This window comes from Triticum dicoccoides, chromosome 6B (genome assembly GCF_002162155.2).
Source record: "Triticum dicoccoides isolate Atlit2015 ecotype Zavitan chromosome 6B, WEW_v2.0, whole genome shotgun sequence".
NCBI classification, from domain to species: domain Eukaryota; kingdom Viridiplantae; phylum Streptophyta; class Magnoliopsida; order Poales; family Poaceae; genus Triticum; species Triticum dicoccoides.
In genome coordinates, this window is record NC_041391.1 from 647,167,364 (window position 1) to 647,186,693 (window position 19,330).

Below are 19,330 nucleotides of genomic sequence, written 5' to 3' on the forward strand. Positions count from 1 at the left end.
CGTCGAAATGCATAATCCAATTGGAGTATGCGCCGTACTCTTTAGGGAGTTCGACTTCAGTCCACTCAGCGACAAAGTCAGCCAAAACTTGCGACTTTATAGCTCGCCGGGGTTTGTAAGTTATGTCGAATGGTAGGAGCTCAATGGCCCATTTTGCAATCCTGCCCGTTGCGTCACGGTTATTTATAATGTCATTTAGGGGTACTTCGGAGGCCACTGTTATCGAACACTCTTGAAAGTAGTGTCGGAGCTTCCAGGATGCCATGAACACCGCATACGCTATCTTTTGATAGTGCGGGTAACGGGACTTGCAGGGGGTTAAAATAGTGGATACGTAGTACACTGGTTTTTGAAGAGGGAATTTATGCCCTTCTGTCTCTCGTTCTACGACGAGCACCGCGCTTACTACTTGATGTGTTGCCGCGATGTATAACAACATAGGTTCGCCCAGGTTGGGCGCAGCCAGGACCAGATTCGTTGCCAATATGGCCTTTATTTCTTCGAGTCAGGCAGTGGCAGCATCCGTCCACTCGAAGTGTTCGGTGTGCCTGAGGAGGCGATAGAGAGGCAATGCCTTTTCTCCTAGGCGGGAGATGAAGCGTCTGAGAGCCGCCACGCATCCAGTCAATTTCTGGATCTATTTGAGGTTTTTTGGAATATCCAACTGTGATAGGGCTCGGATCTTGGCCGGATTTGCTTCAATTCCTCTAGCAGATATAATGAAGCCCAAGAGCTTTCCGGCTGGTACGTCGAAAACGCATTTTTCCGGATTCAGCTTGATGTCATATGCTCGGAGGTTGTCGAATGTGACCCTCAAGTCATCTACTAGAGTTTCGACGTGTTTGGTTTTGACGACTACGTCGTCTACGTATGCCTCTACTGTTTTGCCGATCTGGGTAGCCAGACAGGTATGAATCATGCGCTGATATGTTGCGCCGGCGTTTTTAAGTCCGAAGGGCATCATGTTGAAGCAGAATGGTCCATATGGAGTAATGAACGCCGTTGCGGCTTGATCCGCTTCTGCCATCTTGATTTGATGATAGCCGGAGTATGCGTCCAGGAAGCACAATGAATCGTGCCCTGCAGTGGCATCGATGATTTGGTCGATGCGGGGGAGGGGGAAGGGATCCTCTAGGCAGGCTCTATTTAGGTCTTTGAAATCGACACATAGGCGCCAGGATCTGTCCTTCTTTGGTACCATTACCAGCTTTGCTAGCCTATCCGGGTGTTTGATATCTCTGATGAATCCGGCTTCCAATAGTTTGGCTAGTTCTTCTCCCATTGCCTGTCTTTTGGGTTTGGAAAATCGTCGAAGAGCCTGTTTGACTGGCTTGAACCCTTTTAGGATGTTTAGGCTATGCTCTGCCAGCCTGCGAGGGATTCCTGGCATATATGAAGGATGCCAGGCGAAAATGTCCCAATTTTCCCGAAGGAATTCTCGCAGCGCGGCGTCTACATCAGGGTTCAACTGTGCCCCGATGGAGGCCGTCTTTGTCGGGTCCGTTGGGTGGACCTGGAATTTTATAATTTCGTCCGCTGGTTTAAAGGAGGTGGACTTGGATCTCTTATCGAGTATCACGTCGTCTCTGTGCACCGTAGCACTTGCGCGGTGAGTTCCTCTGCCGCTAGGGCTTCGGATAGCACCTCCAGGGCTAATGCGGCTGTTTTGTTTTCGGCGCAGAGTGCTATGTCCGGATCACTAACGAGAGTGATTATCTCGCTGGGCCCAGGCATTTTGAGCTTCATGTACCCGTAATGAGGTACGGCTTGGAAAATCGTGAACGCCTCTCGTCCTAATATAGCGTGGTATCCGCTGCTGAGCGGGGCCACTTGGAACGTGATTTCTTCGGACCTGTAATTGTCCGGCGAGCCGAACACCACATCGAGTGTGATTTTTCCGGTGCAGCGTCCTTCCCGGCTAGGGATTATTCCTCTGAAGGTTGTGCTGCTTCGCTCAATGCGGCTCCAGTCTATTTCCATTTTTTGAAGAGTTTCCTCGTAAATGAGGTTCAATCCGCTGCCGCCATCCATGAGTACCTTGGTAAGTCGAAAGCCGTCCACTATTGGACTAAGGACCAATGCGGCTGGTGCTGGGGCTGTTTGGAATTTAGGTTTATCGCTGGCGTTGAAGGTGATGGCCGCGTCGCTCCAAGGATTTGTTGTTGCTACTTGGTAGACTTCGGCAAGGATGTGGATTGTTCGTTTCCGCATATTGTTTGATGCGAAAGTCTCGAAGACGGTTGATACCGTACCGGTATTGTTGGTGTGGTTTCACGGGGCTAGAAGCTCCTCGCCACTTTTGGCCACCTGCCGTAATATCCAACATGCACGAAGGCTATGTGTCGGGGTGGCGCCCTTGGTACTGTGAATTGTACAGGGTTTGCTGAGCCATCCCTCCAGTACGGTTCCATTCCCTTTAAGGGGCTTCTGTTTTCTGGTTCTTGTATTTGGTGCCTGAGTGTAATGCACCCTTTTGTTGCGGACTGGGGCTATGTTTGGGGCCGGATTATCCCAAAACCTATCTTCGGTTTTCCGGAAACTTTCTATGGCACAGTACTTTCGCACTATGGATGCCAAGTCGGCGAAACGCATGATTTCGCGATGGCTGACGGCGTTCAAGATTCCCCTGTCCGTGCAATTGTTGCAAAAGATCGAGATTGCGTTTTCCTCTCGGCAGTCCTTTATCCGGTCCATGACCAGGAGGAATCTGGCCCAGTAATGATGTACTGTTTCGGCTGGCTCTTGCCGGATTAGAGATAGATCACATATATCTGGACGGGCGGGCCTAACTGAGTCCGGGACCCTGCCCATCTCGAGGCTCAAGGGCCGAGAAGTTTCCGAATTTGGAAGCTTGGAAAGTGGAACGTTGTCCAACGAGTCCTGTCCGATGCCTGACTTTATGTTCAGTGCTTGATCGGAATCTGCTCCTCCGCGGGAATCCGGCAGGAAGGGTTCGGTAGCCCGGACACGACTAGTTTTCAATATGGGAGAAGGACCGCCGCGATGTTCCTCTACCACCGTGACGTGGTGGGTAACCTAGGGAGAGTTAATCTCTCTCAGATCAGTTTTAAGCCCGATCCGATTGTAGTCCGTAGCGACTCCCAGGGCGGCTATCCGATCCAAGAGTTTGTTTACAGACGAGAGCTCTGTTGGATCTAACTGCTCGGCGAATTCCGAGTTGACGTGAAGATTGCTCTCGATGACACGAGAGGTCATCGTTGAAGCGGTGACCGGACAGGCGGTCATAAGAAAACCTCCTAGCCAGATAGTTTGGCCGGCGGCCAGGGCTCCATCGGCGAAGATGCCGTCCTTGAAGATGGGAAGAGGCATCCTTCCTAACGGTGACGGCACAGAGGAACTCTCAATGAAAGCACCAATGTCGGTGTCAAAACCGGCGGATCTCGGGTAGGGGGTCCCGAACTGTGTGTCTAGGCGGATGGTAATAGGAGACAAGGGACACGATGTTTTACCCAGGTTCGGGCCCTCTTGATGGAGGTAAAACCCTACGTCTTGCTTGATTAATATTGATATTGTGGATGTTTACAAGAGTGGATCTACCACGAGATCAAGGAGGCTAAACCCTAGAAGCTAGCCTATGGTATGATTGTAATGGTTGTTGTTGTGTCCTACGGACTAGAGCCATCCGGTTTATATAGACACCGGAGAGGGCTAGGGTTACATAGAGTCGGTTACAATAGTAGGAGATCTACATATCCGTATCGCCAAGCTTGCCTTCCACGACAAGGAAAGTCCCATCCAGACACGGGACGAAGTCTTCAATCTTGTATCTTCATAGTCTTGGAGTCCGGTCGATGATGATGATAGTCCGGCCGATGATAGTTCGGCCGACGATGGTAGTCCGGCTATCCGGACACCCCCTAATCCGGGACTCCCTCACTCATCGAGGCGCATCTGACACCAAACCCATTCCAACATGGACAGTCGACGCGGCTCCTCTTCTCGCGCTCCCAGCCCTAAGCCAGGAGATTGGAGGAGATGCTCAGTCCCGCACAACGAGTTAGTGACGCTCCAAGCAGAGGGATATCTTCCCCCGGCCTTCATGGTTCTGGTTCGAGCCGGACTGGCCACCTACAAAGGTGGGAAGCAGGCGGAGAGCGCCCCCAATCCCTCCAAAGGAGAGCGGGTGTGCTTCGTGTCCTACTTAATAAGGGGACTCGGATTTCCTATACATCCGTTTCTCCGAGGGCTCCTGGAGTTCTATGGACTCCAGCTTCATCACCTTACACCTGCCTCCATTTTGCACATCGCGGGCTTCGTAGCTCTGTGTGAGCTGTTCTTGGGCACTGAGCCCCATTTTGCACTGTGGAAGAGGCTGTTTTGCCTCGTACCCCGCTCTCACGAGGGGTCGATATATCAAGTGGTCGGAGCCGAAATATGGCGCATCACCGGGACCGGATACCTGTCCGGGACCCTAAAGAAGGCGTCCGAAGATTGGCCTTCGGAGTGGTTTTATATGGAGGACGCTCCGCTGCCGGATCCAGTCCGGATCGGCCTTCCGGAGTTCAGCAATGCTCCCCTGAAGAAACGCCTAAGTTGGCACCCACGGAGCTCTCAACGAGAATATGATAGTACCTTCCATTACTTGATGCGCCGGATACGGCTGCTAGCCCATTCCGGATTAATCATGATCGGAGTCATGGCCACATGCATTATGCGTGGGGTGCAGCTGCTCCAATATAGGGGGCACCCCATGTGGGACTTCAACGGAGATGACGACGCCACCCGTCACGGCCGCAAGGGACCTGGCTCGGCCGATGATCTGGTGAAGATCCCGTCCGACTTGTACAAGGGGGAGAAGGAGGATTTCCTCTGCACGAATCCTCTAAACGGATTTTCCATGAACAACCCTCGGAGCTGGGTAAGCGGTTGCATGCATATCTGATCCGTGCCTTTAAAGGCAATTGTCTTATTGTATGATTTTGACACAGGTACTGCGTCGGGATGTGGAGGGCATAAAAAGCCCAGCCCCACAAACCGAAGACCCAGAAAGGTCCCTTGATCCGGCCTCCGAAGAGGATCCGGACTTAGCGGTGGAACTGATCGACGGGGTGTACCACCAGCTCAGCATAGATAATGCTTTAGTCGCCATTATGGCTGACTACCCTGGTTTGTGTCCGACTTCCCCGGTGAGTACGACTGAAATCCTAGCGCCGTTACATCTTTAATGCTTAGTTCTGACCACCGTGTACCAATGGTGTTCGACAGGAGGCGCCTTTACGGCAGGAAGTCGAGCCCGCGGCGACCGGCCAACAAGGGTCAGTCCGGCCCAGCAGGCGGAAGAGGAGTGCGACGCGAACTGAAATGTCGCCACAACGGTACGAAGCACCGCTATTTTTTAAGGGAAGGATTCCCAGGAGGTATATTAATGCTCATAACTTTTCCAGAAAGAGCGCTCGCCGGACAGTGTCCGGAGAGGTTACCAATCAAGCCTCCGCCAACCATGCTCCAACGCATGGCTCAGAAGGGGAGGCGAATACAAGGCATGAGTCGGACGCTCCTCCGACAGAGGATGCCGACAGGCTGTCCGCCACCCGGTCTGAGGTGGAGAGCGCCATGAATCACAGGCGTCGCCGGACAGTTCTTTGTGATGCGTGTTTCTCCCCAGAGGCGTTAAATGCCTTTGATGCGGGAAACGCGCACCTCCGTGCCGCTCAAGATGGGTTAACCAGAGCCACGGAGCAGTATGTGAAAGACATACGTGTAAGTAATTTTAATAGTTATATATGCCAGTAGCCCTCGAGACTTAAAATGGTTAAAATAACTGATTTAAGGATCAATTTTTATGCAGGATCTTACGGAGAAGAATACCCATCTGTCCCAGGAGCTCCAAGAGTGCAAGGCCCAACTTGAGGCCGCACTGGCCGCGACAGGGGGAGCCACAGAGACCCCCACTGGTAAGACGTACTTTGAAAAGATAATTAATTAACAAAGTGTGGCGTGAATCTGACAATAATATTGCAGAGGGCGCCGGACTACATCCGGACAAGCAACAGCTACTGCGTCAGCTAAAGGCTAGCGAGAGGGTGCTTATGAAGGTGCAGCAGGAGAGAAACAAGCTCCAAGATTCCCACACCCAGCTAGGAGAAGAGCTGAAAGGTGTTCGGGCCCAGCTGTCTGGCTCCTTGAAGGAGAATCAACGACTTCGTCGCGGCATTTGTAGTAAGTGCTTGAGAAAATTCCTTTGAAAAGAAGAATTCGGCGAGGAAGTCGTTTGACAGAAATATGTGTCTAGGTGTGCTCACAGGTCGCCCTGCGGAGCAAATGCCTGGGTCAACAGGTGACCAACTTCCCGAGCTGGTGCAATTGTTCGAATGTGTTCAGCAGGTGATGAGTGGCGTCGTTCAGGCTTTATGGCCATCCGTCTCCCTACCCGAGGGCCTTGGTGAGCTTGCTGAGAAGCTCCAGGGAGCACGGCGACGCCTCCGTTTGTGGAAGATATCGGCCTGCCGTCAGGGCGCCAGGGAGGCCTGGGCCATGGTGAAGACACGCTACCCGAAGGCTGACCCAAACCACATGGCCGAGGTCGGACCTGCGGGGCCTGATGGGAAGGAGATCCCTGTGAGCTTGATGTATGGCCAAGTAGAACTGGCCGCGAAATATTCCCAACAGGACTGTAAATTAGACAGCCTGTTAGATGGGATTGAGGAGGAGTACAATCAGTCGGTTTGATGATGTAATTTGAAATGACATGTAAGATGCCTTCTAGCCGGATTGTAGATCGTTTGTCTTTGCGGACTGTTTTGCTTCAACCTCGGGACCCAACTGTCCGGAGTGTGTCCGAATACCCCTATGGTTATAAAAGAACCGGGGCATGCATGGAGACAAGGCGCCGGGGTCATAATTGCTTTATCAGACAAGTGCCCAACTAGTTATATTATATTACATGGTTAGTAAGAAATATCTTCCAGGGAGAATAGTTCCGTTAAGGGTTCCTTTCCCTAGGAGGCATGCCCTAAGGTGCAATGCCGGACTGCGAAAATAGCAGAAAAAGCATCTGGGGGCTTATAAATAAGTAAGTAATAAATCATCTTTCAAGTCCCCGACCGAATATTCTCTTAAGAATGCTAGCTTTCGGCTTCACCCAGTCTGAGGTACACATCCGGCTGACCCGGCAGTAACAATCGTAGAGGTGCTCCCTTTACCTCCTAGCCGAACAATCGGGAATGTAGGGGTAAGCACAGGACCCAGGCAACCCAGCTTGGCCAAAACTTAAGTCATATCGATGCTTATAATGGTGAATAAAAGGTACATGCGGAAGTATGACACATGTATTGGGTGTGAAGCCCATATTAATAAGCTTCTGGTAAAGAAGCCCCCAGGTATAATGAGTGCTAGGAGCACATCAAGTGTGTGTGAACAAAGCGCAAATCAGCCTATAAAAGGTATTGAAAAAAAAAGTGGGAAGAAGGAGGGGGACAAGAGACAGTAAAAAATATAAAAAGGTGGACGGGGGAGCGAGACGAACTCTGAGTCCGGTGTTTAGGCGTAGAATCTTCGGAGACGGGCTGCGTTCCATGGGTTCGGCTCGAGTCGGTTGTCAGATGCTTTACGTAGACGGTATGCTCCGCCGGTCAGGACTTGGTCGATGATGAAGGGACCTTCCCACTTGGGCTTAAGTTTGTCCTTTTTCTTGTCCGGCAGGCGTAGAACGAGTTCGCCGACATTGTAAGTTTTGGCCCGTACTTCTCTGCTTTGATATCTTCGAGCCTGCTGCTGATAGAATGCGGAACGAGCCTTTGCCACGTCCCGCTCCTCCTCTAAGGCATCCAAACTGTCCTACCGATCCAACTCGGCTTCTCTTTCTTCGTACATGCACACACGAGGTGAGTCATGAATTATATCGCAGGGCAGAACTGCCTCTGCGCCATACACCATGAAAAATGGTGTGAATCCAGTACTTCGGTTTGGCGTGGTCCGTAGCCCCCAGAGTACACAGTCGAGCTCCTCTACCCAGTGCGTGTTAGATTCCTTGAGGGACCGCACTAGTCTGGGTTTGATGCCGCTCATGATTAGACCATTTGCTCGCTCGACTTGACTGTTAGTTTGGGGGTGATAGACTAAAGCGTAATCGAGCTTGATGCCCATGTTTTTGCACCAGAGTTTAACCTCGTCGGCAGTGAAGTTCATGTCGTTATCAGTGATGATGCTGTGGGGGACGCCAAAACGGTGTACTACCCCGGATAGGAAGTCTATCACCCGTCCGGATTCTGCCGTTTTAACCAACTTGGCCTCAATCCATTTGGTGAATTTGTCCACCATGACCAATAAGTATTTGTGCTTGTGGGTTCCCCCTTTAAGGGGACCAACCATGTCAAGCCCCCAGACCGCGAACGGCCAGGTAATGGGTATAGTTTTGAGGGCGGTGGGTGGCATGTGGCTCTGATTAGCAAAGAGCTAGCAACCGACGCATCGTTGGACTAAGTCCTGAGCATCTGCCTGGGCTGTCGGCCAATAAAATCCTGTACGGAAGGCCTTGCCTACGAGTGCCGGGGCTGCAGCGTGGTGCCCGCCGAGTCCGGCATGAATTTCAGCCAGGAGATTCCGCCCCTCCTCTTCGGAGATACACCTTTGAAGGACTCCAGTTGTGCTTTTCTTATAAAGTTCTCCCTCATGGACCTTGTAGGCTTTAGATCGCCGAACTTTGCAGCGGGCCTCATTTTGGTCTTCGGGAAGTTCCTACCGAAATAAGTAGGCTAGGAATGGTTCTGTCCACGGGGCAATTACTGCCATTATTTCGTGAGCTGAAGGTGTTATTTCGTTGGCTGAGCCGCCGATTGTGTTAGAATGGTCTGAGTTAGGTGATGCAGCTGGCTCCGGGTTGTTATTTCCGGACTCCTCTTCCCATAACACGGATGGCTTGAAGAGCCGTTCCAGGAAGATGTTTGGAGGGACGGCGTCTCGTTTCGCGCCGATGCGTGCTAACACATCTACTGCCTGGTTATTATCCCGGGCTACATTGTGGAATTCGAGTCCTTCGAACCGAGCTAACATTTTTAGGATGGCGTTGCGGTAAGCTGCCATTTTTGGATCTTTCGCATCAAAGTCTCCATTTACTTGGGATATTGTGAGGTTTGAATCCCCGCGCACCTTTAGGTGTTGAATGCCCATGGAGATTGCCATCCGGAGGCCATGTAGAAGGGCCTCGTATTCGGTTGCGTTATTAGAGTCCATGTACATTATTTGAAGTACGTATTGGATTGTGTCTCCAGTTGGGGACGTCAGGACGACGCCAGCCCCCAAGCCAGCCAACATTTTGGATCCATCGAAATGCATGATCCAATTGGAGTATGCACCGTACTCTTTAGGGAGTTCGGCTTTGGTCCATTCGGCGACGAAGTCGGCCAGAACCTGCGACTTTATAGCTCGCCATGGTTTATAGGTTATGTCAAATGGTAAGAGCTCAATAGCCCATTTTGCAATCCTGCCCGTTGCGTCGCGATTGTTTATAATATCGTTGAGAGGTACTTCGGAGGCCACCGTTATGGAACACTCTTGAAAGTAGTGTCGCAGCTTCCGGGATGCCATGAACACCGCATATGCTATCTTTTGATAATGTGGGTACCGGGACTTGCATGGAGTTAGAACAGTGGATTCGTAGTACACTGGTTTTTGAAGAGGAAATCTGTGCCCTTCTGTCTCTCGCTCGACGACGAGTACCGCGCTGACAACTTGATGTGTTGCTGCGATATATAATAACATAGGTTCGCCCAGGTTGGGCGCGGCCAGGACCGGATTTGTTGCCAGTATGGACTTTATTTCTTCGAGTACGACTGTGGCAGGATCCGTCCATTCGAAATGTTCGGTGCGCCGGAGGAGGCGGTAGAGGGGCAGAGCCTTTTCTCCCAAACGGGAGATCCTTTTTTGGTACCATTACTAGATTGGCTAGCCAGTCCGGATGTTTTATATCTCTGATGAATCTGACTTCTAAGAGTTTGGCTAGCTCTTCTCCCATTGCCTGTCTTTTGGGTTCGGAAAATCGCCGAAGAGCTTGTTTGACCGGCTTGAATCCTATTAGGATGTTTCGGCTGTGCTCTGCCAGCCTGCGTGGGATTCCTGGCATGTCTAAAGGGTGCCAGGAAAAAATGTCCCAATTTTCCCGAAGGAATTCTCGTAGTGCGGATTCGACATCAGGACTTAATTGTGCCCCAATGGAGGCCGTCTTTGTGGGGTCCGTTGGATGGACCTGAAATTTGACTATTTCGTCTACTGGTTTAAAAGAGGTGGACTTGGACCTCTTATCGAGTATCACATCGTCCCTATCCACCGTGGAGTGCAGCGTAGTTAGTTCCTCTGCCGCTAGGGCTTCGGACAATGCCTCTAGGGCCAGTGCGGCTGTCTTATTTTCAGCGCGGAGTGCTGTATCTGGATCACTGGCAAGAGTGATTATCCCATTGGGTCCGGGCATTTTGAGCTTCATGTAACCGTAGTGGGGTATAGCTTGGAAGATTGTGAATGCCTCTCGCCCTAACAAAGCGTGATATCCGCTGCCGAATGGGGCCACTTGGAACATGACCTCCTCATACCTGTAATTGTCCGGTGAGCCGAACACTACATCTAGTGTGATTTTTCCTGTGCAGTGTACTTCTCGACTAGGGATTATCCCTCTGAAGGTTGTGCTGCTTCGCTCGATGCGGCTCCAGTCAATATCCATTTTTTGAAGGGTTTCCTCATAGATGAGGTTTAATCCGCTGCCGCCATCCATGAGTACCTTGGTAAGGCGAAAGCCGTCCACTATCGGACTGAGGACCAATGCAGCTGGTGCTCTAGCTGTTCGGAATTTAGGTTTGTCGCTGGCGTTGAAGGTGATAGCCGTGTCACTCCACGGATTTGCTGTTGCTACTTGGTAGACTTCGGCGAGGCCGCGGATTGTTCGTTTTCGCATGTTATTTGATGCGAAAGTCTCGAAGACTGTTAATACCGTACCGGTACTGCTGGGTTGTTTGCCCGGGGCTAAAAAGCCTTCGCCACTTTTGGCCACCTACCGTAGTATCCAACATGCTCGAAGGCAGTGTGTTGGAGTGGCGCCCTCCGTACTGTGAATTTTGCAGGGTCCGTTGAGCCAGCCCTCCAGTACGGTTCCATGCCCTTTAGGGGGTCTTTGCTTTTTGGCTTTTAACCCAGGTGCTTGAGTATGGCGCACCCTTTTACTTCGGACTAGGGTTGTGGTCAAGGCCGGACTGTCCCAAAACCTAGTTTCGGTGTTCCTCGCACTCTCTACCACACAGTATTTTTGTACGATTGTTGCTAGGTCGATGAAGTGTGTAACTTCGCGACGACTTATGGAGTTCATGATTCCCTTGTCCGTGCAATTGTTGCAGAAAATTGAAATCGCGCTTTCTTCGCAGCAGTCCTTTATCCTGTTCATAACCAGGAGGAATCTGGCCCAGTAATGATATACTGTTTAATCGGGCTCTTGCCGTATTCGAGATAGATCGCTTATGTTTGGCTGGGCGGGTGGAATCAAGTTCGGAACCCCGCCCGATCTGAGGCTCAAAGGCCAAGAAGTTTCCAGATTTGGAAGCTTGACTTGCTGGATGCTTTCCAACGAATCTAGTCCGATGCCTGACTCTAAGTTCAGTATTCGATTGGCGTCCGTCCCTTCGCGGGAAACCGGCTTGGAGGGATCGGGAATCCGGACATAGTTGGTTATCAATGTAGAAGAAGGGTTGCCGCATTGTTCCTCTACCACGACAACATGGTGGGTGGCCTGAGGAAAGTTAATCTCTCTCAGATCGGGTCTAAGCCCAATCTGATCGTAGTCTGTAGCAACTCCCAGGGCGGCGATGTGATCCAAGAGCTCGTTTACAGAGGAGAGATCAATCGGATCTAACTGCTCGGAGAATTCCGGGCTGACGTGAAGATCGCTTTTGATGACCTGAGAGGTCATCGTCAGAGCGGTGGCCGAACAGGCGGTCATAAGAAAACCACCTAGCCGGACAGTTTGGCTGGCGGCCAAAGCTCTCTTGACGACGGTGCCGTCTTTAAAGACGGGAGAAGGCATCCTTCCTGATCGCGACGGCACAGAGGAACTCTCAATGAAAGCACCAATGTCGGTGTCAAAACCGGCGGATCTCGGGTAGGGGGTCACAAAATGTGCGTCTAGGTGGATGGTAACAGGAGACGAGGGACACGATGTTTTTACCCAGGTTCGGGCCCTCTTGATGGAGGTAAAACCCTACGTCCTGCTTGATTAATATTGATGATGTGGGTTACAAGAGTAGATCTACCACGAGATCAAGGAGGCTAAACCCTAGAAGCTAGCCTATGGTATGATTTTTGTTCGTCCTATGGACTAAGGCCATCCGGTTTATATAGACACCGAAGAGGGCTAGGGTTACATAGAGTCGGTTACAAAGGTACGAGATCTACATATTCGTATCGCCAAGCTTGCCTTCCACGCCAAGGAAAGTCCCATCCGGACACGGGACGAAGTCTTCAATCTTGTATCTTCATAGTCTTGGAGTCCGGCCGATGATGATAGTTCAGCTATCCGGACACCCCCTAGTCTGGGACTCCCTCAGAGGTCACCATGGAGCCCAAGACGGCGTCATCACCAGTGCCTTTGGTAGTCGAAGACCAACTTTAGTCAGGATAGCTTGTACTAGTTGTCCCCTTACAAAATGGTCGTTGTTGGCTTCCTTCCCGCTCAATTTTTGGTAAGAGTACCAGGGCCTCTATAAATAGAGATAGCCACCACAATAGAAGGGGATGGGATCGGAGCGGATCGAATCCTTCCCAAGTAGAACACCTACCACCACAAGAACACCTCTCCTTGAGAGGCTGTTCTTCCTCTGTACTGTTCATCATCAGCCCAAGAGGCAATCCGCCACACCACACACTGGATTGGGGTATTACACCATAATGATGGCCCGAACCAGTATAAACCTCATGTCTCTTGTTTTGTTCATCGTGCTAGCTTAGAATCGTGGCGAGCTTTTGGGGCGTTTATCGGTAGGGAGAAGATCTTCGTGCACACCCCAGAGTTCGAACCTTAAGGGTTTTGCCGGAACCCGATATCCGACAACCACCATTGTCCAGCTCCCCAAGTAATTTTCGTTTGAGTCTCGACAAACCACCGCAGCTGAGCCACCCCTTCCTACTCTCACGGCCGCATAAAAATTGAATTTTCCATGATTCAGTGGTGGTGCTCGGGGGCGTCTCACTTCATTGGTTGTATTTCTTGCTACTAGGGCTGATGCGACCTTCGTGTCCTTCTGACTGACAATTTCCAAATCAGCTAAGTATCTAGACTTTGGAATACTCCCTCGTGAATGGCTTTCCTCCTCGCTATCCATATAACCCACAGCGTCACTGCGAGCTTCACAAAATTCCCATGTGATAATGTTTCAATCTGTGAGAATAGCCAAAGTTATGCATGTCGCTCTGTGTTGGAAACCAAGGCTTGCACTAGCTCTTCCTCTGTCAAAGCCCAAGTGCATCTTGACATGGTGCACTCAATCAGCGAGTGCCGCCATGAATCTGGAGCACCACATATATCGCAGGCTGAGGTAGTTGCCATATGTCATTTAGCACGTACATCTTCCGTCGGCAGTGATTGTTTTGATAATCTCCATAGGAACATCTTTACTTTGGCTAGGTGGAGGGGAGTACGAGGGCAACAACATGCAACTTAAGCTTACAAACGGTACAAAAAGCACAAGGATTAATTGTTCATCAAACTTTTAGACAAAACCTAGATTGAACATGCCAATAACATCTAACCCAACCACTCTTTTTCACTGTCACAAACAAATGGATCAGTCTGATCCATAAAATCAACATCCTGTGCGAAAAAATTATTTTAGGATGACTGCAACTTGTTGTAAATAGAAGCCGAGCATGTTTAGAAGCCCATTTGTCCACCTGAAACTTGTTTTTTTTGCTGTTCAACGTGTCCGTCCATGAGAAATCTCTTGCTATAAAAGTTAAGCCTCATGGACAATAGTAACCTCGCATTCAACATGAAGAATGTGAGAAAGCTTTTGTTTGCGTGGTTGGATGCATATCTTTCCATCGTTATTTTCCTCAAAGTAATGTCATGAGAAATGAGAAAATCCTGGTGCTTAGTACGCCATCGATTGGTTATACGGTTTTCTCCATGTGGTTGCAGTACCTAAGTAGACATGAAGATTTGAAAATAGTTAAGGTATGAAAAAAGAGTATGTCAAAAGAGCAACAGCTGAACGGTTAATTCTAGTACAATATATACGGTCTTTCAATGTGCATGAAATCATCACCTTTATATATAAATTCTCCAGAGACCGAAAGCATCACAGCAAGCCAATAATTATGTTTAGATCAAAACTAAGCATTCTGATATATAAGATCTTGACAGAATCTAGCAGCATTGATAGGCTATCCATGGACGAACTCTTCATTGAGCATGTAACATAATATTAGTACCCAAAGTGTACACCAAGATGATATAAAACTTATGCGCACAAATGAAAAATGCAGCTTATGATTACAAATGTGTAAATGATAATATAGGGTACCTGAAAAAGTGTGGAGCCAAACACCAACTTGTTGTGATCATCAAACGAATCATGAATTACACCCAAGGTCTCAAGTTTGGGCGCAGAGACAGCGGTTATTTGTGAAGGTCTATAACAATTATGAAGGAGCAACCTTTGAAGTGAATGAGCATCTTCGATGATGAGCTGCTGTCCGTCGAAATAAATTCCAATGCTTTTAAGGTGAGGCGACTTTATTTTGAGACAACTGATAGGGATTTCTATTCCCAAAACAATCAGCAAGCGCTCCAGGGCAGGGCAACTGGAGTGGATGATGATGTGCAGTGAGGCCTCCGACAGATAAACCACCACAAGCGAAAGTTTTCTTAGCAGTGGGAGTCGAAGCATTTGTACCAGATTGTGTGGAGAGAGGAGGAAAACCGCGAGATGGACAACGGTGGTGTGGGCATGAATTCTTGGTGTTTTCGTGGTATGAAACTTTCGTGGTAATGGTAGAACTCAAACTGTTGGAGTTTTTCGAATTCAGGGGATGTTAGCCAAGCGTCCACCATGCCGGGATGCAGAGGCGTTGAACGGGGCCCTGCTGGTGTGAGGAGACGATGGCTCTAAGGAGATCAAATTCAGGAAGGACAGATATCTGACCACAGTCAAGATTGAGGGGCGCGTTGCGCCATAGAGGGCGCCACCGAGTTGAGAGGACTTGTGTGCGGCAGCAATCCTTGGTGGGGAGAAACGAGATGATCTCCTCAAGGACGATGTCTGGGAGATCCTGATGCAGTCCACCGAAGATTCTACCAGTTCCTCATATCCGGGTAGGGGGGCTTGCCACTTCTCCCCGCACTACCGGGTGCAGGATCTACAACCGGCGTCGCTGCTGGCGGGAGCCTCGTCTTCTTGGCGCTGGGACCAACCGACTCAATTTTCCTTGTGGGCGTCGCGCCGAGCTCACAGGTTTGAGCAGAGTAGCTAGAGACGAGCCTAGTGGCAGTGCGAGTGGGGAAGAAGGAGGGCTGGGGTTTTCTGGGGAGTGGAAGAAGAGGAGCAGGCGTTTTTTGTACTAGTGAGGAAGAAGGTGAGCAGGGGTTTTCAGGACGAGTGAGGAAGATGGGGAGCGGGGGGAATCGGGGGCGACGAAAGCGGGAGAGTCCAGCGAGTTGTAGTATAAGTGGAAGCGAGGAGGAAGGAGGGTTTTTCTAGGATCGCCCCATCTTCAAGAAATATGGGTTCTCCTCACAAAAAAACAAAAACAAATGGGCTTTAAGATGGATAGGATTTTGTATCGGCCCAGTCGGTTGCCCGTGTTTCATACTGGAGGGCCTTAACACTAGAGGCAACCTGAGACACTCTCCAACTTATTGCCCATTCGAAAGAAAAAAAGAGACACCACCAACTTATGGCTACTCATCGGTAACCTTTTTCAACTTGGCATCCACCAAATTAGAGGATGCGATACTGGATGCACACACTCACACTGGTCGCGTAGCGCGGCAAAGTGAGGTGTCAAATAACAGGCCTACAATATACTTACTAGATTGTGAAAGTTCAAAAGCTAGTAAACATTTACATTAAACATTTACATTAAACTAGATACGGTATGCATACTAACATTCAGAAGAACAAAAGTTCATCATGTTTATGCATCTCAATGATTCACCATACTATAACCAATACAAAGCTGTGAGAAGGTGTGGAAATAAATAAAATCGGTCGATGCTTCTCTGAGCAAAGGGCCTCCCTGCACACGCATTAATTTCCTTAATTTCCTAGGCTTGTTCCTTTCTTCTCAATGTTGCGAGCACTTTGAGCATGTTGGCAACTCCACAAATAGCTAGCTGCCTCATCTTGCAATTGATGCTGACACATTTGCAGCAAACACATGAGGCAATAGAGATGACTCAACATGAGTCCATATTGTGCAGTTCCCCTGAAATCATCTTCATTGTCCTAAATCTGAAAAGATAGGAAAACAATAGCTATACTTAAAAGGTGTTGCAAAACAGTAGCACATGTCAATCTCGGCATGACAAAACATGATCATCCGGACAAAGGGATACTGACCTACCTGAGGAATATTATATATAATTTCATAAGTCCTTGGTTGATTTCCACCTTTGGTTGCACTGCTTGTTTGCTACTCCACCCATGACAGGATCGTTCCGCACTGCAATCAACAAGTCAACGTACGAATAAGCTTATTTCATCTTGTGGTGGTGATTGTACCTAGTTACGAATGTAGGAATACCTAGAGCACCATGAGGTTAGCTGACAGCAGGTAGATGCAGCCATATAAGTTTCGTGTGGTCCTACCAAAATTGAGGTTTGTATCCCTTCCCGTTATAAGAATTCTTTTTGAAGTTGGTAGAATGTGACGGCTTGTTCTTTGCATCAAACTTGCCTTTTCCCTGAGATTTGTTCTTGTAGTTTTGGGGCTGGTTCGGCTGGAAGTTCTTCTCGTGTACCATGTGGGCGCTAGAAGCTCCCACAGTGACCCAAGCACGTGCATCTTTTTCTCTCGCCTTCTCTCTAAAATGAAGAGTGCTAATGAGATCCGAAACAGAAAACTCATGTCTCTTGTTTTTCATAGAAGTAGCAAAATCGTTCCACGAAGGTGGAAGCTTGGCAATGATGGTCCCGGCAACAAATTTGTCCGGCAACAGACACTTGAAGTACTCAAGTTCCTTAGCGAGTGACTGTATCTCATGAGTCTGCTGAACAACAGAGCGCTAATCAGTCATCTTGTAGTCACAGAATTGCTCCGTGACGTACAACTCGTTTCTAGCGCCCGAGGCTCCAAATGTGGCCTCGAGCGCAGCCCACATGTCTTTGCTGCTGTCAAATGACATATATGAATCCACAATGGAATCGTTAAGAACACTCAGCACGGTGGCTTTGAAGAGGGTATCCATGTTCTCAAAAGCTTCCTGCTGTGTAGGATTAAGATCGCCCTCAGGCTTACCCTTAGTGGTGTCATAGCTGTACATGATCTGAAACCAATATACTGCTCTTGTGCGCCACCTTTTATATTGCACCCCCTTAAAAGTAGGCAGCTTCAAAAGTGCCGCAAAACCACTCGGAGTAAATTTCCTATAATCAGGTTTTTCGATTGGATTGTTGAATATATGAGCAATTTACTATGAGATGTAATTCGAGTCAACAGTAAATAGATCATGACGACAATTGCAAAGATCAAAGTAGTGATGCGGACTAAACCGGGAGGACAAAATCACATACTGTACAGTGGGAGCAGAACCGCTGTGGTTGATGTTGTCACGCATGTTGTTGATGAAGAGGTTACCAAGGTCGGGGAAGAAGGCTGTCGTTGAGGAAGTCGTCACTGGCAGCAGTCACAGGAGTGTGCTCCCCAAAAACCTGATCGCCCCTCTCCCGTACAGGATCACGAAAGGTGGGGTTTGGAGGACTGATGTCCCTTCTCGCGGTGCACGCCGGAAGGAGGGATGGAGAAGAACTGCGTGGCGGCGCTAAGATCTGGAACAGTGTGAAACCATATGATACAGCGGCGTCTAGGGTAGAGCCTGTCAGGTCGGTCATGCGAGTAAGACCAAGTATTGTATAATAGTAGGCCTTTGGCCCAAACCCCATGTTCAAGTCAATAATAGCCCCACTATCCAAAAGAATCTGAAACGGCTGAGTAATTAAGGCATCCATTAGTTATTAACTAATGACTTAATAAATTTTCCGACCAACAAAAATGTAGACCACGTGGATAGCTTTGGTCCTTGGACAGGCTCATTCCCAAAGAGCGTGCGTGTAGGTTTCCTCTTATCATGCTCATGCAAATGCTAGAATAGATCACATTATAAAGTCGTGCAACTCACACTCACCTAGCAGTATGGGACTAAACTTTAGTCCCACTCACACCACACTTAGAGCATGGTTAATAGTATAGCCAACATCCGGCTATATGAAGTTGACACATCATCTAGAATCAACCTAATAGACTGCTAGTACAATAGTTAGTCCCTTTAGTATAATATTATATCATTAATAACGGCCCCACCTTTTGTCTCACAAAGTATTTTGGAGCTCCTGCTACAACCGGCTACAAGTTTACAACCCGCTTCTCTTCTCTCTCCTCTACTCTCTCCTTCAACTAAGCAAAAATACTATATTTAAATCCTTATAGCCTGCTTATGTCATCTAATTGTAGTACTTTCTCTAAAGTTACTCTCCACTGTGTAGTCTGAAATGCTGGGCGTGCAGCGGGCGGTGCCCTCGGTCGGCGTGCCGCTTCATCGGAGGAAGCAGTGAGAGGTCGCACCGCCCTGACTTCCCATCAATGTGGAGCGGCGGACTCAGCTGGTGCTGGGCGGGAAGCGCGCGGGGGAGGGGGAGGGTTTTTGTTGGGCCAAGAAGGTGAGAAGCCAACTTGGGATCGGTCGGGACGGGGAAATATCATGTGCTCCCATACTCACTAGTAGATTCATGCATATGACACTAGTCTATATTACTACTCCCTCCTTTCCGGTTTATAGGGCTTATCTCAAAATCTTAGTTTTTCCATTTTAGATTACAAGGTGCATTAAATAATTGCATGCAAGTATTAAGAGAAAATTGACCAATCATGTACTTTATGTATGCATGCATTACAATTAATACAATGGTAAACATAAATTTTTTAGGGAAACAAGAGCATTAATTGGGTGCTTTTGCGAATTACAAAAAGTATTCCACCACTCATCATCTACTTTAGTTGGTCAGATTTTGGAATTGAGCCCTATAAACCGGAAAGGAGGGGGCCCTATAAACCGGAAAGGAGGGAGTAGAGGCAACTAGGGATGCACCATGTCGTGGGCACTCCGTACGTGCTCGTGTGT